General features: G+C 39.4%; 1 protein-coding gene across 2 annotated transcripts in view; it reads right to left on the reverse strand.

The window, feature by feature from the left end:
- Positions 1 to 25581, reverse strand: part of SNTG1 (syntrophin gamma 1) — a 460796-nt gene that overhangs the window by 293070 nt on the left and 142145 nt on the right. Inside the window, exon 3 of one of the 2 annotated variants that reach the window (XR_016388569.1) lies at positions 1 to 25417. This exon is cut by the window's left edge and continues 14267 nt beyond it. The exons of the other annotated variant lie outside the window; for it this stretch is intronic. The gene's annotated coding sequence lies outside the window, so the exon portion shown is untranslated. The remainder of the gene's footprint in view (positions 25418 to 25581) is intronic. 2 annotated transcript variants of the gene reach the window in all.

The raw sequence follows: 25581 nt of genomic DNA on the forward strand, positions 1-25581 counted from the left end.
TAAAATGGAGAGATTCAGGTCATGCAGGATCAAGAATGCTCTCAGGGCAGCCCAGCTTTGGTGCTTTATTACGCTTCCATTTTGTTGTTTCCATCTCTAAGGATTTCTGCCACTTTCTTGCCAACTCAACTCCTGCACATAGAGAGCATATTTGTATTAATTTTTTAATACAATGTATTGCAAAGTTTATTTAGGTAATTAGTTTGCCCCATTGCTGGAATATGAACTCTGTGGTTCTATTTTATCCTCTGTGCTCCAGTATCTTTAAAATTCCCATAACTAAAACACATTATTATGATGTAAAGCATTATTTTAAGCACAATGGCATTTGTTTAATTGAAACCTTCACTGTGATTCCCTCTACTAGAAAGAAAGCATAGGAACTATGTAATCAATGTACTTCGTATGTTCTTACACCTCTGAAGATGAATAGCTTTTTTTTCCCCTTAATAATATGTAACATAGGTAGTAGTGAGCATTAAATAGGTATGAATACATAACAACTAGTAATGAGTATTCTTATATACTGGAATCTAATGCAGTCAAATATGAATGAATTCTTTTTTCTGTGAACTTAAAACATTTTTTTTTCTTAAACATTTAGGCTGGTTGAAGGGTGTTTAGAAGCCAAGCACAGCAAGCAATGCTATACATTCTTTCATGCCTTTAATCCTGTAATTTCCTACAACCTTCCTTAAACTCTTTATATGCCCTAGGGATTGCTAGTAAGTAGGCTGTTCCCGTGGTTCAACAGAAAACATTGTTCTCATTTTATAAAACAGCTTTTGTATTAGGAGTCTGAGTTTTATTATAAGAAAATGAGAAAATCCAAATACCCAAAAGTCATTAGTTCATGATGAAATAATATCTCAGAAGTTGAAACACATATGAAGCTCTCCTATCTCAAAGTGTGAGGTGATGTGGTATTTTTGTTGTGTTTGATTTTATTCCTGGAGGAGAATTAATAATAATAAAGTTAAGGAAAGGAGTCAAAGTCCCCAAACTGAGCTGATGCACCCTCTTTTTTCCAAGGCCCAGAATGAATTCAGCCTCCAGTCTTTTCCTCATCTTCAGATGCACCTGCTCTCCCTCAGCTTGTTGATGTGGTAACAGCACAGAGCTGGAAATCGGAACAAGTGTGCATCACTTCCCTGTCACCGTCAGGGTCTTTTGGAAGCCAGGTAATCCTTCTCAGTCTCAGAATTTGTACAGTTGTCATGATAGGAATATTTTTATTAAATGTGAAAACAATGCTTTGTACAATATAAAAGGATATTTAATGTAATAGGTTTTAATATCGTTAAGTCTTTCCTAGATACTAGAGTTAAATCATAAATAGAGTTGGCTTTGTGTGCTTCCACTCAACTTGCTTCTATCAAATCTACTGTTGGCCCCTTTTCATTATGTGGAATGAGATAAGAACATTACTACATAATCACCACCTCTTACAAAGGTGCTGAATAGCAATATAAATGGGCAACTGGATTTTACTGCCAAGATGGGGAGTAATATTTTAAACACTGATTTTGACATACAGTAGGTGTCTGTATGTGAGCCCTCTGGACTCTCTTCCCAGTAACTGAAAGGAGGTCTGCTACTTTACCAATGCAACTCTCATCACAGGCTAACGGGACTTTTATTAGACTTTCCTACATACGATACACACCAGCAATATGAAATGAGTTACAATGTCAATATACTAGCACTACTTAGTTTAGTTACCATTTAATGTGTAAACATTCACACCATGACGAAGTTTTGCTTTTACTAAATTAATATATCTAGGCCAAGTTGAATTAAAGGTGTTGGCAAATTTATTCCATTAACATTAACGAGCCTTAAAAATACTTTATGTGTTTACCCTTGAACTGCTTTTCCCCAAAACTTACTAAATAAGTCTCATATTTCTATTAAATACTAACAGGAAGACATCTGGTGTGTTGACCAACCTCTGTCCCAACAAACCTTGCAGGAGTGGCATTCCAAATGCTATACTGGGTCTGCAGATCAAGACGGCAAAGAGGAGGACTGAGGAACCAGGAACACATAGAAAATACAGCTCCCCACCAGGGGACACACCCCACCAGGAACACAAAGAAAATACAGCTACATCTGCAACAACGCTCACTGAAAACGAACTGAAGACTAGCAGAAAGACTCCTGCACAGCCAAGGCTGCCCCAGGGAGTCGGCTAGGAAGGAAAGAAACAGTTGGGTTGGGACCTGTGCTCTTGGCACGGGGCCCAGAAGAAAAGGGAGATTACACAGGTCAGCACCCTCCCTGGGGGGTGAGAACTTCAAGCCACATCTTGGGCGCCCCACTGTAGGGTCCACCAGAGGGAAGATGAGCCCCGTGGCTGGTTGGAGGGCTGAGGGAAGCCAGACTCTGCTGGTGAGGAGTGATGAGCACTGGCTTTCTCCCAAAGCTGGCTGGGGAGGGTGGACTGACAACACACTGGTGCCGGACTTGTTTCCTGAAAATGCCCCGCCTCCCATGACATGCCCTGGCCTGAGACAAGTGAACACTCCAGCGCCGTTTGCTGCAGCTACACACTGGTGCATAGGTGGCCACAGCTGAAGAAGCAGCTCAGCCGTGAGAAGCTGTGGCAGCTCAAACCCTAAGCAGCGTCTGAACTGGGAGGGAGCAGCCATTACTGACCATTCCAAGGTGGCACATCAGAGGCAGATCTCCGAAGACAGCCAGACCACTAAGCCCCATCCCCTGACCCTCATGAATATGCACACCGGCCCCTCTGGCTCCAGCACAGGTCCCCTCTGGGGCTGAGGCTGCCAGTACTGGGAGGGAAAGAGGACTCACTTAAAGGGAACTGACCCAGCTTGGACCTGAACCTCAGGGCTTCTGCTCCAGCAACTTGGGACCACACTTTGTCCAATAGGGCAGTGACAGCAACTGAGCAGAGGGGAAGCCCCGCCTCACACCTGGCTCTGGCCCTGCCCCTCCTTCTCCAGCCCCACCTACTAAGGCGATGGCTGCCAGTACACCTTGAGGAAAGACATAAATTCTGTTCATCTCAAATCCAGCTCTCCCTTCAAAGCCACAATGGAAGGTAGTATGCAGTTTCCTAAAAAAACTAAAAACAGAACTACCATAGGATCCAGCAATTCCACTGCTAGTTATACATTTGAAGAAAATGAAAACACTAATTTGGAAAGATATATGCACCCTGATATTCATAGCAGCCTTATTTACAATAGTCAAGATATGGAAGTAACCTAAGTGCCCATTGACAGATGAATGGATTGAGAAGATGTGGTGTGTGTGTGTGTGTATGTGTATATATATATATATATATATATATATATATATATATATATATATATAATGGAATATTACTCAGCCCTAAAAAATGAAATTCTGCCATTTGCAGCAATGTGAATGGACCTGGAGAGTATTATGTTTAGTAAAATAGGTCAGAGAAAGATAAATACTCTGTTATCACTTATATGTGGTAACTAAAAAATAAAAGAAATGAACATATATAACAAAACAGAAACAGACTCACAGATATATAGAGAACACACGAGTGGTTGCCAGTGGGGAGGGGGAGGGGGAAGAGCGAAGACAGTGTTACGTGATCAAGAGACATAAGCTACTATATAAAATAAATATGCATCAAGGATCTATTGCACAGCACAGAGAAATACAGCCATTATTTTTTAATAACTTTAAATGGAGCATAATCTATAAAAACATTGAATCACTATGTTCTATACCTGAAACTAATATTTGTAAATCAACTATATTTCAATAAAAATAAATAAATAAAATAATTGAAATTGAAAAATGTTATTCTGGCATGTATTTTGGGGTGAATACATCTAATTTTTCAAAAATTATTCACTAACCTACTTTTTCAGTTAATTGTTGACACAAAATTGTAGCAACTCTCCTCTACTTATTAAAATAATCCTAAGACACTACGCATTTCATCTTCTCATTCTACATTCAAATATGATTCACGCATATACATTTTTTTACTGCCAAAAAAGTTGTAATTATTGCATCCTAGGCCTGGAAAAAATTCCTTGATTCACGTCATCTAGTATACACTACTTCCGACAAAATCTTAAACAAATTTTTCTAAGTAATTTACAATAAACATGTCATAGATTACTATCTCTTTCCTCCAAGTCCATCACCACTCTTTAAAGTGTAAATTTATTGAATTTCTTTGTTTTCTTTTCACCAGGTTCTCATAAAAACCTAATATATGATGACTGACAAAGTAAGACATATCTCTCCTTCAGTAAGGCACTGTCTTATTGGAAAAAATGAGTTCCATATTTGAAAAGCAGTTGAAAAAAAGTGATATATAAAACCATCATCAGGGCTTCCCTGGTGGCGCAGTGGTTGAGAGTCTGCCTGCCGATGCAGGGGACGCGGGTTCGTGCCCCGGTCCGGGAAGAACCCATATGCCGCGGAGGGGCTGGGTCCGTGAGCCATGGCCACTGAGCCTGTGCGTCCGGAGCCTGTGCTCCGCAACGGGAGAGGCCACAACAGTGAAAGGCCCACGTACCGCAAAAAAAAAAAAAAAAAACATCAAAAAATCTACAAACAATAAATGCTGGAGAGGGGGTGGAGAAAAGAAAAGGGAACCCTCTTGCACTGTTGGTGGGAATGTAAATTGATACAGCCACTATGGAGAACAGTATGGAGATTCCTTAAAAAACTAAAAATAGAACTACAGCGATCCCACTACTGGGCATAAACCCTGAGAAAACCATAACTCAAAAAGAGTCATGTATCAAAATGTTCACTGCAGCTCTATTTACAATAGCCAGGACATAGAAGCAACGTAAGTGTCCATCGACAGACGAATGGATAAAGAAGATGTGGTACATATATACAATGGAATATTACTCAGCCATAAAAAGAAACGAAATTGAGTCATTTGTAGTGAGGTGGATGGACCAAGAGTCTGTCATACAGAGTGAAGTAAGTCAGAAAGAGAAAAACAAATACCGTATGCTAACACATATATATGGAATCTAAAAAAAAAAAATGGTTATGAAGAACCTAGGGGCAGGACAGGAATAAAGACGCAGATGTAGAGAATGGACTTGCAGGACACGGGGAGGGGGAAGGGTAAGCTGGGACAAAGTGAGAGGGTGGCATGGACATATATACACTACCACATGTAAAATAGATAGCTAGTGGGAAGCAGCCACATAGCACAGGGAGATCAGCTCGGTTCCTTGTGACCACCTAGAGGGGTGGGATAGGGAGGGTTGGAGGGAGGGAGACGCAAGAGGGAGAGGACACGGGGATATATGTATATGTGTCGCTGATTCACTTTGTTATAAAGCAGAAACTAACGCACCATTGTAAAGCAATTATACTCCAATAAAGACGTTAAAAATAAAGAAAGAAAGGGGAAAAAATGGTGACTAATATAACTTTGCAACTAAACTGGATATTACTCATGAGAACTTTTTTGTGCTGATTCTTATCACTCTGTGGCAAATACTATATGAACAGTTACCCAGGAAAATGCAATTAAACTCACAATCGCCTCCTAAAAATTCTCCAGAATGTTTGAACACTATTGGATTTTGAGTCTAAGAAGATATGTCTTTGCCTATCAACTCTCTTGAATGAGAAGGCTTAGACTCAATCAGTTATTTGGAATACAATTTTTTATCTGGATTGATAACACTTTTCAAGTTGGTTTTAAAAACAAACCTCTCCTTGATCTCCTATTTTATGAATCTCATCGATCCTCATCATTGTCACCTTGAACATCAACTATAAAATTTTAGGATGTCAACACTTAAACTTTGCCAATTATGGACGATGACACATTCAAGCAGGAATACAGTCATAACAACCCTAATCCTTAGTTAAATAATATAATATGATAATGAATTGCCACCTTTAGGTACAAGTTTTTGTTCTTCTTACTGACCGTTTCATAACATGACACATTTAATTATCTTGCTCTCAAATGTCAATGCAGATAAAAATGAGAAATAATGAGCCCTGTTCAGACCGTGATATGTCATACAATGCCCCTTATATGGCTTATTTTGATTTAATTATAGTGGCAAATTAAAGCATATAGAGAAAAAGAAAAAATTATTTCTCTCTGTGCCTCTTGTCCATCCTTCAGCCAGTGGTATCCAGTATTAAAATGTTTCCTATATTGATACACATATGTAAAATATACACAAACACAGCTTCATCTTTCACAGAAACATTAAAGTATCTTGCAATATGGCCCTGTTCATTATAATAAAACATGAAAATGCCCATTCATCTGTAACATGTGGTAATATTTGAGAGCTATAGAAACGTATCAATTTTAGTTTTATTATTTTTTTAATTAATTTTTATTGGAGTATGGTTGCTTTACAATGTTGTGTTAGCCTCCACTGCACAACAAAATGAATCAGCCATACACATACAGATATCCCCTCCCTTTCGGACTTCCCTCCCATTTAGGTTACCACAGAGCACTAGGTGAGTTAGTTCCCTGTGCTATACAGCATGTTTCCATCAGTTGTCCATTTTATACATAGTATCAATAGTGTATATGTGTCCATACCAGTCTCCCTATCCCTCCTCCCCCACCCCTTTCCCCCTTGGTATCCATACATTTGTTCTCTACATCTGTGTCTCTATTTCTGCTTCGCAAATAAGATCATCTATAAAAGGATCGATTATAAAAAAAGTATTTAGTTAAATAGAGCCCAATGTATCTGTCAAGTTCTGTATCTAACATTATTTTTAAGTGTTGTTAAGCAAAAAAGTGAATACAATATATTAATTTTTATATAAAAAATTATACCTGCAAATCTCCTGAAGAATACCATCCTCCAAAATTCTAGGCTGATCATTCTGTTTTTCTCTTTTGATGTGCACGTGTTGTGTTTTAGTTGAGACAAGCCTGGTTGGTCCTGCCTTGAAACACAGGTTCCCCCAGACAGGGGCCCCTGCAGCAGGTGGTGCAGAAAGAGAAGTCTAGTGGTCGGGGCATAGACAGAGCAGATCTAACAACCGCACTCTAACTGCCATGAATGGGAGACAGACACAGGTTTGGTTTGGTTTGTCCGTTTTCCCTCCAGCAACACAGCTGCTGGAAGCACTACAGGTGAAGTTGGACAGGGTCTCCCTGAGACGCACAGGCAGCTGTGAGTCGGGCAGTGATCTCCCCTCGCTCCTGCGATGTCACTTTCCTACTGTCCCTCAGCTTTGTCAGGAAACCACCTGACTCCTGACTTGTTTATGTCACTATTATCCATTTGCTTTGCACTTCTCATTCTATGTTCTAAGTGTCAAAGACTAGGGTGGACAAATGAAAAAGGTTTTCTGGCCCCAAATCAAGCTGTTAGTAGAGATATAGATTAATATTGAATCAGATCAGGCCACTTTCATTGCACAAATAACACTGAGGAAATCCTCAGGAGCAGAAAACACAACAGGAGAAGGCGGCACAGGAGATGTACTCTTGACCCCTATCTTCCTGGTCCCTACAAAATACAAAACTCACGCATCCCTGCACTCCCAAACAATCCAGTTCAAAGCAATCTCAGTTACAGTAGAGTTGTGCATTCATGTGTTTATGGGTGTACCATGAATCCCTCTCTTAATCAGCATATATCATATATATGATATATTTATGCCAATTCTTTATTTTTTTTTTTTGTGGTACGCGGGCCTCTCACTGTTGTGGCCTCTCCCATTGTGGAGCACAGGCTTCGGACACGCAGGCTCAGCAGCCATGGCTCACGGGCCCAGCCGCTCCGCGGCATGTGGGATCTTCCCGGACCAGGGCACGAACCCGTGTCCCCTGCATCAGCAGGCAGACTCCCAACCACTGCGCCACCAGGGAAGCCCTATGCCAATTTTTGCATACATTTTTCTTGTAAATAATTAGAGAACTATTTTATAGTATTGAATACGTCTTTGCTTTCATGGTATGTTCATGGTGCTCAGTTAACTTCCAGTTATAATGTAGTTTCCATGAGGAATATATAATCTGCCCTATGATGATCTTTACAAAATTGTGAAAAAAACACAAACAAAGCAATCTCAGTTTTTCTGGTCTATGTAAAAATAAAGAGAAGGCGAAATTTGGGCTTTTCTAATGCTGTAACTGAAAATGAAATCATATTTCATTCTTCCAAAAGTTCAATGGCAAAACACTTTATTTTCAGATCAACTCATAAATATTTATACTGATGCCAAAAATCATTCCTGGAATGCCCCCCCGAAAGTGGTATGTGGTGTGCCATAGCCTACATAATTTATAAGTGATTTCATCCATACTCCTTCCATTCCCTTTGGGTTTGTTTTGCCGCTCAATACTCAATCACAAGAAAATAATTCCGTAAAACAGGCCCGTTTGAAAGAAATGCTTACACAGAATTCTTCATTGAGAAATCCCTGTTCGTTTGTTAAGCTGTTCACACACACACATGTGCACGCAGGATGGTCTATTCCCTTCCCGAAACGTCTACTGAGCGTCTCCTTTGCGTGAGGAGACCCTTGGTCCTGCTGCATACATAAAGATGCTCAGGTTCTGCACCTCGACAGGGAAGGTGGCACACGTGCACACAACAAAGACACGATGGAATGTGTGGTAGGGCTACACAACCAACACAGGCAATAAATTGCAAGTAGTTTAGAGGAGAGATGTTTCCAGATGGCGGTGATGGGGGGAGGCACCACTGGGAAATTGTCCACTGTCGTGCAGGCAGCCTGGTCCGGGCTGGAGCCGCATGACATGTTCTCTGACAGAACAGTTCAGAGAACGTTCCGACTAAAATTTCTATTCAAATTGGTCAGCTTGATCTTAAAACACACACAGCTGCTCAAAGGAAGTCAAGGGTGCTTTTGAATTCCTGACCTGCTCCATTCCACAGCGTGAACAGAATTTGAATTACTCTGCTACTCTGTGCAGCGACAACACGGCAGAGATGTGAGTTAACCATCTCGTACCACTGTGGCACCTTGTAATGGAAAAACAAAGTACTTACCATTTTTCTTATGATGAAGTATTAGCTTTTTGTCCTCATTCGTCTCTCCCACTTGCCCATGAATTCTTGGAGAGGAGGGCTATGTATATTTACTTCTATATCACACATCACTTATGTGCTCAGAGAATGTTTGCCAATGAATGCCCAATGGGTATGGAGTGATTATGTTACAGCGGCCATGTAATCCTGCAGCCCAACACTAAGTTCTAATCATTCTACAGAGACGTATTTCTCCTACAAGTGAATTTCATTACTCAGGTTGAATAGAATCCCTATCATTCATTAGGGGATATAATCTGCATATCTTTACTGATGGTTAAAATGGTCCCTTATCTGGAACCGGATGAATACCGGAAGAGAAGTGTTGCCCAGGCAACAGAGCTGCTTTGTTTGGAAGGCTTTCTTTATTATCACAATGGAAGTTAAAAGATATAATGTTCTAGAAATTACTGAGTTTGTATAAAGAAGTGTGGTGATGAAGAGAATGAGAAAAAAAACTACCACTTGTAAGTGAAAGATAACATTTCTGGACTCTATCATAGTTGTTTGGATTGTATAATCCATTTATATTCATTAAAAATTATCGAAATCCCTGAAGAAATTCAGGAGTTTATCACAGTACACATATCCAGTCTGACATTTATTTTTATTTGTTAATTTTCCGTGTGTCCCTTTGAAACGTGAGCATCTTGAGAGAAGCCTTGTTGATCTCGTTCACAGAGGTTAACTCATATTATAGGAATTCAAGAGACAGAATGACGGGAAAATAAATTTTGAGACTGGGTGTCTGACACTATGTAGCATGTAGATCTTTTTGTCCCATTAAAACAAAATAATTTTATATTTGCAACTGCAGCATTTTGTATAAAACTAAAACACTTTTTTAAAATATTTGTTATCTCCCTTTTAAAAAGAATTGGAAGTGGAATCTCACCACTCATTCGTTGATAATTATTTCATTTTTCTTAGAATTGTCTTAATTGAGAAGTATTAACACAGAGCAGTTCTGAAATCAAACTGCTTGGCTTGGGGACTTCCCTGGTGGTCCAGTGGGTAAGACTGCACTCCCAATGCAGGGGGCCCGGGTTCAATCCCTGGTCAGGGAACTAGATCCCACATGCATGCCGCAACTAAGAAGTGTACATGCCGCAACTAAGACCCAGAGCAGCCTAAATAAATATTTTTTTAAAAAAACAAAACAGGGCTTCCCTCGTGGCGCAGTGGTTGAGAGTCTGCCTGCCGATGCAGGGGACACGGGTTCGTGCCCCGGTCCGGGAAGATCCCACATGCCGCAGAGCGGCTGGGCCCATGAGCCATGGCCGCTGAGCCTGCGTGTCCGGAGCCTGTGCTCCGCAACGGGAGAGGCCACGACAGTGAGAGGCCCGTGTACAGCAAAAAAAAAAAAAAAAAAAAAAAAATCCTGCTTGGCTTGGAATTCTAGCTCTGAGTCTGATGGCTTTGTCACCTAACTGGTGCAATGGAGTACAAGACCTCTGGCTACATAGTGATGCTGTCAGGATGAAAAGAGAAAACACATCAAGGGTTAGCACAAGGCATGGCACAAAGGAGAAGATGAAATATAATATTTCTTGGATAATAAAGGTCTTATCAAAATCAGTTCAAACATGAGCAGTAATAGTTCCCACCATTATGGAGTATGCATATGGCACAGAGTAAAAACACATTATTTAAACATTTTCTTACTGAGTCAAATAGACTTCTTATATCCCCCCTGGTGTTATATCCTCCTTAGATATGAAATTTATCTGAATATCACCATGTCATAATAATTTGTAAAAATCCACTGTGCATAGCCTAAGACAAAGTACTTTGTCCTGATTGCATTACATTTCATGTTTGGGGTCTGATTTTCTTCATATCCTATTTCCGCACTCACTGTTAAACAACATTGATTCTAAAATACTAGACTTTTAGAAAGAAGCAATCACACAGCATCAATGTGTAGATTTCAGTCATCACAGGGGTCTTTACACGGCACATAGCGTCTGGAAAGGTCCACGGCTTGGCTAAGAGGGAAGCTAATTAGTGAGTAGTACAAGTAGGCCTGTAGCTTCTAATCTGGCTCATTCTTATCCTGCTGCTTCCAAGAATTAAAGTACCGCGAAACTAATCCTTTGTAAGCAATTGTTGGGATTATTACAATGCTCCTTTGACTTACTGAAGAAATCCTTGAGTGTCACAGACCAAATGGTGGCAATCACCCTTTTATTTTATCATGGCCAACTCTGTTTAGCAACAAAGGGGGCTATCGTTACCTTATTTTTATTTGGTTTTCGGGTTAGACTGATTTTCAACAGATTTATTTTCACATTTATGTCATTCCTAAGGTAATCTTTACAGGGATGTACTTGGAGTTTACTTGTAAGATATCTAGGCCGGAAAAAACCTGGCTGGCAGGGAAAAGGCAGAAAAACACTGTCAGGGTAATCCACCGTGAGCACAATTTATGCCCAGGTAATCCAGGATTGACTTTATTCATTTCAGTGACACATTTGTTGGACAACAAAAAGATGTCTAGTCAGATCTAGGTATAATGGGGATAATTTAAAATAGAAAGAAATTAAAAGCTCTTCACTTGAAGAAAGTAAATCTTACTTGCAGATATACTTTGAGGTTCACAGCATAGATGGCTGGGCTATCAGCCACCCAAACTTGAGGCAATTAAACATCCTGTTCTCGGTCTAACACATTAGTAAATTGTTACGTTTAGATTAAATTCTGTGTCTATGTACAAAAATGTATCCACTACAATTTTTTTCAGGGAAAATCATTATGTATTTTTCATAACCTTATAAAACTGAAAGGTCTCTAAGGCAGGGATGCCCTTTACAGAACTCATCAATACGAACAGAATTATTAGGTTTAAATATTATATATTTGCTACAAGAATTGCATTGGCATTGCCTACCTACGTTTAGTCATTCTATATTCCTTTTATAATTTATTTTTTAAACTTGAAGTATTATATCATTCTTCACTACAAATATAAGCAGATTTTATTACAAACACATGTGCTTTTTAAAATCCAACAAAGTGCATGAGAAAGTCGTACAGTGAAATTCTGCATTAACCCTATAATGACCCTCCCTCTCTGGTCCTAAGAACCATTAGGAATGTCCAAGCCAAAAGTATATATTTCAATCTTTACTGCATGACTCCCTGCACAGAGAGTCAAAGCATATATTAAACAGCCTAAACATTGCTAGTTAAAAAACAGGCTCCTGGTTTCAGCTCTGATGAGCAGAGAGCTTAGAAGCTGTCCATTCCACATGTGCAGCAAGAAAAAAACCTGAACCGCTTTCATCAAATGATCAGAGCACTGAGGTCTCATAACAAGTTGCCACGCTGATATCTAGAGGGATGATGTGTACAGAGAAAGCTCAGATCAGCTTGCCTGGAGGAGAGGCTGGCTGCTGGAGCCTTCACCTGGATCACCCTGGAAAAAGTCAGCAGCGTGCAAGAACAGAAACACAAACTCTCACAAAGACTCAAGAGGAAAGGCTAGAACCAAAGCCCTAAAACAGAAATGAAGAGTGCATTGGGCGGGCTCATCAGAAGCCTAGACAGGGCCAAGGAAAGAATAAGCGAGCTTGAAAAGATGTCGACAGAAACTTCCCAAACTGAAATACAAAGGGAAAAATAGTAAGAACAAACAACAGCAAGGAGAAGAACAATATGCCAGTGCCGTGGGGGAAATTCCAGAGCAATGACACGTGCAGCGCAGATACTGGGAAAAAGAGAGGGTGAAGAAGAAGAGGTACCGCAAGTCATAACAGCGAAGACTTTCCAAAACTATGATGCACCAAACTACAGGTCCAGAATGCATGTGTACGCTTAATGAAAACCAGGGAAGCAGAAAAAGGGGGAAGAAAAAAGAACAGGTCAATGAGTAGTGAACAGTTAACACACAGTAGATATTAATCCATTATGTCAATAATCACTTTGAATCTAAAACTGGAGTCTTTAATTGGCATATTTGAAGGATCTAAATACTCCAGTTTAAAAAATGAACAGAGGTAGATCAGGGGAATGCAAATTGAAACAATAATGAGATGCTACTACACACCTATTAGACTGGCCAAAACCAAGAACATTGACCTTACAAATGTTGGCGAGAATGTGGAGCAACGGGAGCCTTCATTTGCAGCTGGTGGGAATGCTTTAAAGGTGCCGCGACTTTGGAAGACGATCTGGTGGTTTCTTACAAAGTTAAACACACTCTTATCATAAGACCAGCAATTGTGCTCATTGGTATTTACTCAAAGGAGATGAGAAATTAATCGTAATTCACGATGAGAAATAGGTTTATGCAAGTGTGTATGCACACATACATTTCTTCGGCCTGTCGGCTGAGTGTGCCCATCACAGAAGGTCGTCCGAGGAGCAATGAGGACACAGAGCGCCCAGATCTTGGTTTCTAGTACCATTTGCCAGTAAAGGGAACCAAGGCTTCTGGAGAAATGGCTGAGTCCAGAATTTGGGGAGGAAATAGACAAGCTGATCCCGGAGCATTCTATGGAGCTAGAACGTGTATGTGCTCCCAAAACAAAACAAACAAATCAAAAGATCACTATCATGGGGGTGTGTTACAGAAGCACAGGAGCCATCTATCTGAAAAGAGCTCCCAGGGCCAAAGGTGAACCAACAAAAGGTGAACTACAAATAAATAAAGTAGTGTTGGATTAAAACCCAAAGTACAAAATAAAAATCCATGAGTCCATAATGACATAAAGAAATGATCGGATAACTTAACAAACGGGGAAGAAGAGACCATCTCTTTGCAGAAAAATTGCAAATAAGTTTTGTAGCTGCTCTGCCCTACATAAAAGGGAGGAGGGTAAGTCCCCACTTCCAAGCTGTGGGCTGCCCCTGTCCCTAGTAACTTCCTTCCAAAAAGCACAGTAAGGAGGCGGGGGTGGAGGTGGGGTCAGGTCAAGGCATAGAGCAGGTTGACAGTATATGATGCAGTGAAAATGGCACTGCTGTTTGTCATCTTGCTCCAGGAACCCAGTCTAATCAGGAGAACAACATCAGAGGAACCCCTTTTGAGAGACATTCTATAAAATATCCCACCAGTACTCTTCAAAACTGTCAAGGCATCAAAAACAAGGGAACTTGAGACAGTCACAGCCCAGAGAAGTCTCAGGAGACATGAGGACTAAATATAACAGGGCATACTCGATGAGATCCTGGGACAGAAAAAGGACGCTAGGTAACAGCTAACAAAATCTGCATGGACCTGGGGCTTCAGTGAAAACCATGTATTTTTTACTGGTACATTAGTTGTAACAAATGCATCATGCTCATATAAGATATTAACAATAAGAACAGATTGGGTGAGGGGTACGTGGGAGCTCTGTACTACCTTCTCAACTTTTCTGTAAATATAAACCTTTTCTAAATATGAAAGGCTATTTAAAAGTCCTTTACTGGGCATTCCCTGGGTGTCCAGTTGTTAGGACTTGGCACTTCCATTGCCAACCCGGATCCACTTGGGTTCGATCTCTGGTTGGAGAACTAAGATCCCGCAAGCCGCAGGGTGTGGCGAAGAAGAAAAGTCCATGACTATATTAAAAATGGGATAAATGGACATCATGGATGATCCCCCTGTGAGCTCCCCACTTTCCTGCTGCCTTGTGAACAGTGGTCCATTTTGTAAGGGCATGGTTGGAAATGAACTCAGTTAAACTGTACCCATTCTTTAGAGCCCTTCAAGATTAAGTGAAACATTCAACCCAGTGAATCACAATACAAGTATTAGAAAATGTACAAGAAAAAACTATAACCTGAGTGACACTTAACTTTCCCCCAAATTCAGAGTCATACCAATCATTCTAAATTCTATTTACTACTACAATCCATTTATTTTTTATCTTTATCTTTTATCTTTTAAGATAAAAGAAATGAAAAAGATAAATTTCAGCTAATTAATTATAGCAAAATATCACATAAATTTTTGGGAATGATACAGAAAGGAGAAAACTTCATACTCCAATATTTATTGTCATTGAGTTTATGCCTTTAAGGTATAGATGGCACTGTTTTAAACCTCTAGTTTCTCTCTGGAGAAGGAGTTGATATGTTGTTTCCAGCTACCTTTCTCCGGGAAGTATCTAACCAGTATACCTCATTGTAGCCCCATGGTGTTGGAGAAAGTTCTAAGGCTTAAGATGAAAAGTCAAACAGATAATGAATGAGAAAGCTGCTTATAAATGTGCACCCGTCCTCTGCTTCAGGGGAAACAATAATGTGTTACATACTGTGTTCACAGTGGTGCCGCATGAAGAACACAGTAGACATATTTACTTATACAAGTGTGATGACCCTCTAGTATTTGAGGGTTGTGTGTGTTTTGTTTTCCTTCACCCAAGTTGCCTTAAATATCATCTACACAAAGTCTATATTTAGCACTTCAGGGATCAGTCCTCTTTCTTCCTAAGAGACCCATCTGGTCTTCATTTCTCTCAATCTTGCCACTCTCTTTCAACAGTTGAGGTCTTCTTGCCCAGTGCTTTCAATACCCGTGCCTCTCGTGTTTTTGAAACTCCGAATGGACTCTGACACTTGAGTAAGGGAACACCTGGCTTAGGAGGCGTATGGGTCAAAAATGCCTGACGCAACAGGCCAGGTTTCAAGAGAGAGCAGAGAACCACAACTGTTCCTCTTACTATTCAGGAAGTTTCTGCTTGCTACATGTCCCAAGTTTTAGCCCAAGTCTAGGGACTGAGCCTCATGCATTAATGCTGCAAATTAAAGAACCAAAGTGTTCTTCTATGATCCCTTACTTTCCCCACAGCCCAAGTTATTATGGCCCTGGATTTTCTGGTATCATAGTCACGAGGAGGTTCAGATCTGTCAGCAGAGGATTAACAGTTAGTTTAGTGATTAAGTGAAGGGATTTCAAAGCTAAACTGCCTGAGCTAGTGTCCACTTCCAACACTCAGTCACTGTGACCCGGGCAAATTACTTTCATTTGTGGTGAACTGGATTTCTCACTGTAAACTGGAGCTATTGATGGGACTTGTTTGACAGGGTGGCCTGAGGACTCAGTCAGTCAGGGTATTAAAGTGCTATAGTCCAGTGTCTGTCATGCAGCAAGTCTAGTAAAGTCCAGGAGTCCATACCGACTTACTTGCCATTTGTCCTTCTAAAACAACCATATGGATGAGTGAGGTCGGTACCTACGTCATTCAGACCTTGAGAAGCAAGATCGTATTACTGGGGGAGTGATAAACCAAAAATAAAGAGTTGAATTAATTGTCTCTCACCTTATTATTCACCCAATCTCTCTTGCTAAAATCTACACCCGAAAGGCAGATTCCCCTAATCGTGTTTCTTTATCCAGGTAATTCAGTTCAGAATCAAAGTTCCCCATTTGATCAAAGTCATCAAGTGACTGATGAAACTTAAATCCCATACAAGGAGTGCGGGAACTCTGTGTAGCTTTGCATCCCTGCTGTAACTGTCACAGGTACCCGGAAGAGGGGTGAGATGGGCTTTGAGTAGACCAGCCTCTACATTCACCACGGGCTCCAGACAGGACCATGCACGAGCTGGACCGCTGCTGAGCTGCATTCATCATTGTTGTATTTTCTCAGGATCTGCAACCACAAATGGGGTTTGGTCCTCTTGGGCCCAAATCCCCCAAAGGTGGCTCAACCAGAATTGTGGGCTTAACTCTGATTTAGTTGACTTGCTCTTCTGGGAGCACATTAGAAGTTGGATCCTAATCCACTTTGTTTCAACAGTTTTGTCTAACTAAATAAGTAAATATAAAAATTTTAAACACGCAAAGGAAAAAAAATACTCCTAACGAATGGAAGAAAGTCTCTCCCCAAGAAAGTGCATTCCACACCTAAGCATGACTAAGTCTCCTTGGATGTCACTTCTCACGTAAGATGACCCTAACCATAATCTACAAGCAAATTCTCTACTAAGCATTTCATGTGAAATTTTCAACAAAAATGAAAATAATTTGCCCCCAGGGTCCCAATGACAGAGTGTTGGAAACAGACATTAACTCAGGCAGTTTAGCTTTGAAATCCCTTCACTTTTCTACTATATTGTTTACTTTCTGCTGACAGATCTGAACCTCCTCGTGACTATGATACCAGAAAATCTAAGGTCATAATAACTTGGGCTGTGGGGAAAGTAAGGGATCATAGAAGAACACTTTGATTCTCTGAATTGCAGCATTAATAGCTGCTTAGGCTGTCTTCTCAAGCTATTCAATAAAAAGTTCTAGAAGCTTCACATTGTTAGTTAAAAGAAAATATGACATAAAGGAAGAAATGGATGCTTTACTATACTTTGCTGATGATATTAATATTTCTGGCGATAATTCTGTCTCCTTTTCTATTATAAACACTTCCTTGATATCTATCGTCTGTCACAAAAGTAAACTAGCAGGGCTGGGACTGCACCAGATTTACCTTATGAAACACTGAAGCAAAGGAGGATGCAGGGGCTTGCAGAACCAGAATGGGCTGTGCAGCTGCCTGAAGATTACACGGAGGACGGAGAAGGTCTCTAATTCAGTTCCACTTGTCCTGTACTGTCTTGTAAAATTACTGGCCATCCCATTTCCAGAGAAATAATCAGTAGCAGCTCAGGACACGGAAAGACAACTGCTGGTAGGACAAGCTGCCCGAGTGCATGATTTCCCCTCCCCACCTGCAGAGCCCGCAGGTTTAACCTGGAGATGCTGTTTCTTTCTAATAGTCTGAAGTCAGTTACTGACACGAGGACTTGCCTGGTGCAGAGGCAGCAAACAGGAGAGCTGACCACCGTGCCGTGTGGGCTGTGCTGCCATCTGACGCGGGGCTCATCCCGAACAGAAAACAAGTGCGTGGAAACGCTGCAAAGCCAAAGAAACAAACACAGTGGTGCTGGTACGGCTCCGGACACCAAAGGAATGCAATGAGGAGATTTAAGATGGACCAATTTATGAGTTGCAACTAAATATATAAATCAAGATGCCACCAAAATCAATCAGAAAAACTTATTGTAGAGCAGATAATATTAGGAAAAGCTCTACAACTATGGGAAAAAACACCGTGTCCCCACATAACTTCATATTCAAAGTTTTAAATGAGAGGTACTGAAAACCTTAATATGGGAGAAAAAGCAATAAAGATAATAGGACATAATGAAGTAGAATTTTTTTTTCTCCACAGTAATAGTCTGGTTCACCATTCTGGAGAGTTATCTGGCAATACAAAATCTAATTATGTATATGCAAACCTTAGGATAAAGGAAATGGGATCTTAGGTAAAAGTTCTAAAGATATTCTCATACAGGGGATAAAAATTCTTGGAGTTTTCTTTTTCACTTAATATGATTTATGTTACAGGTACAATACGTATAATTTATTGAAAGTACATATCTAAGTTTCTCTAAATGATAAAAACACACTGACATTCAATTTGAAGTAAATTAAATACTATATGTCTTCCATATTTTTTCCACGGTTATTGGAAGAGTCAGAAAAGTAATTCAGTTAAGATGATCTGCATTCCTCGAAAGAGAATTTCAGTAAGTTAAATTACAGTTAGAAAACAATGTTCCCTGCGTCACCCATTCGCCTCTCATGGTTCCACTGAATAAACAGTTGTTATCCACATGCTTCCTGCAGATTTTAAATTATCACATTATTAAATTCCAAAAATCCATACTAGAAAAGGTGTAATGAAAAGATGTAAATCAGATACTAAACCCAATGATAACCAAAAGCATATGTAGAGGAAGTGAGTAGATTCTTCCTTCAAGCTCAGAATTTACCAACAAAAAACATGTTATTAAAACATCAATTTTAACGAAAAGTGTAGTTCACTTACATCTTGAGATAAAAGTTTAATATCAGTAATTTGCTTACAGATCTTTATCCACCAAAATATATGAAGGTGATTAACTGGAGTTCATTTCAGGAGTTCTATGAGCTCAATACAAAAAATTCTCTTGTTTATGTCCTTATTATTTCTGATGCTGTAGTTGGTGGGATGTAGTTGGTGGGATTGTACTAGTAAATTACTTCTGTAAAATCTCAGAACACCTCACCTGACTTGACCAATATCCGCAAGAGTCTTTGACCAAGTGTCAAAGAAAAAGTACTGAGATCGTAGTCAGAAGGCCAGGATAGAAACTTGATTTGCTGTTTTGTTGGACATCTAGTTGTTTACCTATACAACGTTCCTAGAATTACGGAGGGTATGAGGTTCTTATGAAAACTGAATGACAGTTTTTTACAGAACAGTTTATAAAAACTGAAATGCACGATGTTAAAGAACAAACGTGTCATGATTGGTAACGGGCCAATTTAGAACATTTCTAGAAGCAACCTTCAAGCTCTCTTTTCCTCTTATCTGAGCTGTCTCTATTCGCTGCCTTATCCAAGTCTGGCTGGCTGAAGAATGTAACCTTTATGTGTTTTCAATTATTTGGACGAAAATGTCTTCAGCTTTTTTATTCAATGTAGAAGAGCACAAAGAGGAAAGAGAGAAGTTCTGGGGGTGTTATATGTGGCAGGTAGATGTGAAAACGCTTGCTGCATACATAAGCGGCAGAGACAGAGACAGAGACAGAGACAGAGACAGGGTTCTACTGTGCTACTAAGTTTATCTCCTTAAAGATTAGAAATTGACAAAAGCCCACTTCAGCAAAAAGCTTGTTACTCATATATAACTATATATAATACACGCTATATATACAACCATATGTACACACATGTACATATATGTAAAACACATCTGCACCTATAACCATACACATACATATGACTTATCTATCTCTACATATATCAAGATCTACCTCTTGCTATCTATCTATTCATCTATATCTATATATCTATCTCTATATCTATCTTTCTATCCATCTATCTCCATCTAGTTATTACTCAACATATTAACGCATTTTTAATTACAGCTAATTGCAATTACGTTGTGGAAAATCACCAACTCACAAAGGGAGGCATCATAAGAAGGAAAAAAAGGAACAATTTATACTACAAAATATTCTGAAAATAATTAATAAAATGGCATTAGTAAGTCCTTACACAACAGTAATTACATCACTAATGATCAGATAAATGCATATCACAACCACAATGAGACATCACCTCACACCTGTTGGAATTGCTATTATAAAAAAGACAAGAGATAACCAGTGTGTGAGAGAGTCCAGAGACAGGGGAATCCTTCTTGATTGTTGGTGGGAATGTAAATTAGTTCAGTGGTAAAAATTAAAATTTTTAATTTTTAAATAAAAATGTAACTACAATATGATCCAGCAATCCCACTTTGAGGTGTGTGTCCAAATGAAACGTAAACAGGATAACAGGATACCCCATATTTATTGAAGCATTATGCACAATAGCCATGATAGGGAACCCTCCTGAGTGTCCATAAGTGGATGAATAAAGAAGATTTTTTAGATATGCAATGAACTATTATTAAGCCACGAGAAATAGGGAAATCCGCCATTTGCAACAACATGGATGGTCCATGAGGTCATTACGCTGTGAGGTAAGTCAGAGAAGGAAATGCTGTATGTTTTCACTTATACATGGAATCTGAAAAAGCCAAACTCATCGAGACAGAGAGTAGAATGGTGGTTACCAGGGGCTGGGGGTTGTAGGAATTGAGGAAGTGTTGATCAAAGTTTAGAAGATGACTAAACTCTTGGGGTCTAATTAATGCATACTACTGTGTTTACAGTTAGCAGCACTGTACAATATACTTCAAAGGTGCAAGAGAGTAGATCTTAAAAGTTCTCACCACAAAAAAGAAATAATTAAGTGATGTGATGGATGTGAGCTTACCCTACCTTGGTGATCATATATAAATCTATCAAATCATCACCTTATTCACCTTAAACTTACACAATGTTATGTCAATTAAAAACATTTTTCCACTAGAAAGAGAAATTAACCAGAAGAGTAAATTGTAGAAATGTCACTTCATACTAAGGTGATAGCTCTGGATGGGTATTCTAGAGAGAAACCTATTCAAGTTGAGACATCTTTCACTCTTCAGAGCTTTCTTAAAAAAAAAAAAGCAAACAAGATAGAAACACAAAAGAGATATAATGCTCTCCTCAGGATGCAAGCATTTTCTCCCCTCACCTCAGAGCAACTTATATAGAAGGCAACTGAGGCTGTGATTAAAGCAAGGAGAACACAGGTGTGTAAGTGCCTGTTCTCTCTTAGGGGGCTCTGCTTATTCAAATGCAAATATGGACCAAGAACCCGTGGAGAGTCTCCGTTCCCTGAGAACTACATTAACACTGTCTTAAAACAAAGCCATGAATAGACACTGTGTTTAGGAAAAATTGCCTTTTTACATATGCAATTAAATTCTCTCTAGAACCTAAAGCTATTATTTCCGGAGGGAAGCAATTATTCCAATTCTACACATATATTTATATAACCAAGATCCTCTTCAGACACATTTCTGAGGATTTTTCTCCTCATTTCTGAGAGCATTTATAGAATATCAATAATAGTGCAATTTATTTGTATTAATTGACATCTAATATTTAATTATATTTTTAGATCCTTCTGGATGTTATTATCTTTGTTCAAATAGTTAAAGGTCTATACAGGAACATACCATAGTGCCTCAGGGAAATTTAAAAGCATTATAGCAAGTTCTCTGGTGAAGAAAGCATTTAACTGCTAAGTTATTTATTTATTTATTTTTAACATCTTTATTGGAGTATAATTGCTTTACTTTGTGTGTTAGTTTCTGCTTTATAACAAAGTGAATCAGCTATACATATACATATGTCCCCACATCTCTTCCCTCTTGCATCTCCCTCCCTCCCACCCTCCGTATCCCACCCCTCTAGGTGGTCACAAAGCACTGAGCTGATCTCCCTGTGCTATGCGGCTGCTTCCCACTAGCTATCTGTTTTTCGTTTGGTAGTGTATATATGTCCATGCTACTCTCTCACTTCGTCCCAGCTTATCCTTCCCCCTCCCCATTTGCTCAAGTCCATTCTCTAGTAGGTCTGTGAGTTTATTCCTGTCTTGCCCCTAGGTTCTTCATGACCATTTTTTGTTTTGTTTTTTAGATTCCATATATATATGTTAGCATACGGTATTTATTTTTCTCTTTCTGACTTACTTCACTCTGTATGACAGACTCTCGGTCCATCCACCTCACTACAAATGACTCAATTTTGTTTCTTTTTATGGCTAATATTCCATTGTATATATGTGCCACATCTTCTTTATCCATCCGTCGATGGACCCTTAGGTTGCTTCCATGTCCTGGCTATTGTAAATAGAGCTGCAATGAACATTGCGGTACATGACTCTTTTTGAATTATGGTTTTCTCAAGGTGTATGCCCAGTAGTGGGATTGCTGTAGTTCTATTTTTAGTTTTTTAAGGAGCCTCCATGCTGTTCTCCACAGTAACTGTATCAATTTACTTTCCCACCAGCAGTGCAAGAGGGCTCCCTTTTCTCCACCCCGTCTCCAGCATTTATTGTTTGTAGATTTTTTGATGATGGCCATTCTGACTGGTGTGAGATGATATCTCATTGTAGTTTTGATTTGCATTTCTCTAATGATTAGTGATGTTGAACATCCTTTCATGTGTTTGTTGGCAATCTGTATATCTTCTTTGGAGAAATGTCTATTTAGGTCTTCTGCCCATTTTCAGATTGGGTTGTTTGTTTTTTTGATATTGAGCTGTGTGAGCTGCTTGTAAATTTTGGAGATTAATCCTTTGTCAGTTGCTTCATTTGCAAATATTTTCTCCCAGTCTGAGGGTTGTCTTTTTGTCTTGTTTATGTTTTCCTTTGCTGTGCAAAAGCGTTTAAGTTTCATTAGGTCCCATTCGTTTATTTTTGGTTTTATCTCCATTTCTCTAGGAGGTGGGAGGTGGTTCAAAAAGGATCTTGCTGTGATTTATGTCATAGAGTGTCTGCCTATGTTTTCCTCTAAGAGTTTGATAGTGTCTGGCCTTACATTTAGGTCTTTCATCCATTCTGAGTTTATTTTATTTATTTTTAAAATTCTGATTTATATCCTTCTGCTATTTATTAAACTGTTAATTGTTAGAGCAGTTCATACCCACTTGCAGTTTGTATAAAACAATATTATTTATTTTAATTTCTTTGCCCTCAGTCTATTTATTTATCTTCTTTATATCTGTTCTCCTTCCTGATGTAGAAATAATATTATAATAATGAAAATTTAATATAAGATAGAAGAAAAGCATGACTAAACATGACCTTTTCATAAAACATTAAGACAGATTTTATTTGAAGGCAAAACTTTCTACAATAATTAATGTATGAATCTATAGATTTCTTTTCTCTTTTTTCTTCCTCTTCCCAATGCTCAAGATCCTTTCAGTAAACCACTTATTTAATATAAAACATTTTTTCATGTCTGCCCTGCTCAATGTGCTCAAAATAATTAATGATCAGCCGTCTCTCTCACTGAAGTTACTGAGTTATGAGCAGGACAAGCTATAGCCCTAAAATGAGAAAAGTTAAGTTAATTCAACAAGGGAGCCATCAGACTGAGGTGGTTTTAGTGCCTTAGCAGCCTACATAAGCAAACTGAAACCTCAGCCCAAAATGCGTCAAGGTTAAGAAATCAAAACCTGCCCCCGTGGGTGGAGGGCTCCTAACCACTTCAGGTTTGGTGCTGCCTGAACGGAATCAATTTTTTGATCATATAAATTCTCACAATATTTAATATGTCTCGGTTCGTCTTTTAACAGAGTAGCAAATAGAATATCCCTCCTTGAAGTTGCCAAGTTACTCCCCAATGCGACTAGTAAGCTCACACCACACTCACCTGCTCCTGTCCTCAATCTCATGTAAATAGTTCTAAGTACACTGGCATGGACACACGTGCACGCACACGCACACACACACACACGCAGTATTACAGGCTTCGTGCTGGACGACACCCATCCTAGATCTGAACAAGGACATGACCTTGTATTACACAGAAACATTCTTAAATTTGATGTTTGTCTGCAATCATTTAAATGACACTGTGGGCTGCTAACGATCAATGAGAAAACAGAATTCTGAAGAAAATCGTAAACAGTGTTAACACACTAGGAGGGAGATAACGTTTTACTAAGTATCTGTAAATACTCCTAAAACATGATCAGGCCATTTCCCCAAAATAGGCGGCATCTGACCCTGTTCTGATATAAAGTTCTTATGGAATTTAGATTTTTCAAGAATATGATTAAAAAATACCTGACCCAGATTCAATGTATTCTGGATGCACAAGTGTGATTCCGAAGGTTAATCTAGCAGTGTGACGTGGGTCTCCGGGGTGCTATGGTGACTTTCCCCTACCTTCTGGCACTGGTGAATGTGTTGGGTGGCCATGACATTATTCATCAGACCATAGGAGACCAGGGTATTGCACTGTCACCATCCATCACCCTAAACCCTTTTTCATGTTTTCAAATAACTAAGTTTATTGTTCCTCAGTATCTCGCTATCACTACTGAATTTTCTCCATCCTCCAGCTTCCAGTGTTACCCCTTGTTACTTTTATTCTTTTAAATGCGGTAGAGTGAGAAGAGAGAGGGACTGCTTGGATTCAAAATTACAGCGGCATGCATTTACAGAGGCAAAAACGCTGAGCCAACAAAAGCATCTTAGATTCTGCACACACACAACGGCTCTGAGGATAAGTAGCTGCAGTAAGTAGAGATAAGACGGGCTCCCCCACAAAGATGCTGAGGAGATCACAGCCGTGATCCTGGTAGAGGGAACTGTCATTAACACCATCAAAAACGGTGACTGTCATGATTAGAAACCCTGCAAGAGTCTTAACTTTCTAGGAGTGGGTCCTCTTGTTTGACCAGGAGGGTTGGCAATGTCAAGGCTAGGTGATGGCTTTAGACTGTGTGCTTTCTGAAGACCCCGAAAATAACTTTACCTTCGACTAGTCTGAAATCTGTTGGTCTAAACTCCAAAATTATTAGAGCTGAAAACATTTTCAAAGTTATGCAACGAAAGAGATGCCCCCACAAATAAACATTTCTGTGTTATTTCTCACACTTTGCTGCTTGTTGCTATGTTCCTTGAACAGCTGCTGTGTCTGCAGCTCTCTGTAATCCTGGGGGCACCTCTAGGGTCTCTCGGAATACTTCCTATATCAGACTCCTGCACTGTAATGAATTCTCTTTATCTTTCTTACTTATGTGGTTTTAAGTGGTTTAAATTAATTGATTCCTTCTTATCTAATTGGCTCAAAGAGAGAGGTCCAGAGTGAATAACTCAAACAAATAGGATCAGAAGCAGCATTGAGAACTTTAGATGAGACGCCAGCCCTGGCCAACACCTAGGATGACACCTCGAGAACACCCTGCAGAGGGTCCAGCAGGCTGCGCTCAGATTCCTGACCCACAGACACCTGGAGACAATAAATAAAAGTTATTGTAAGACGTTAAGTTTGTGCTAATTTAATGCATAGCAATTGGTAACTAAAACAAAGTCCAAAAATAAAATTATAGACGAATTTTGCTGCCATGACAGCAGACAAAACTTTCTGTTAATAAGAGGATTATATAAATTAAT

Source organism: Delphinapterus leucas, chromosome 17 (assembly GCF_059928025.1).
Source record: "Delphinapterus leucas isolate spDelLeu-1000000601 "Yukka" chromosome 17, BTC_Dleu_Yukka2, whole genome shotgun sequence".
NCBI lineage: Eukaryota > Metazoa > Chordata > Mammalia > Artiodactyla > Monodontidae > Delphinapterus > Delphinapterus leucas.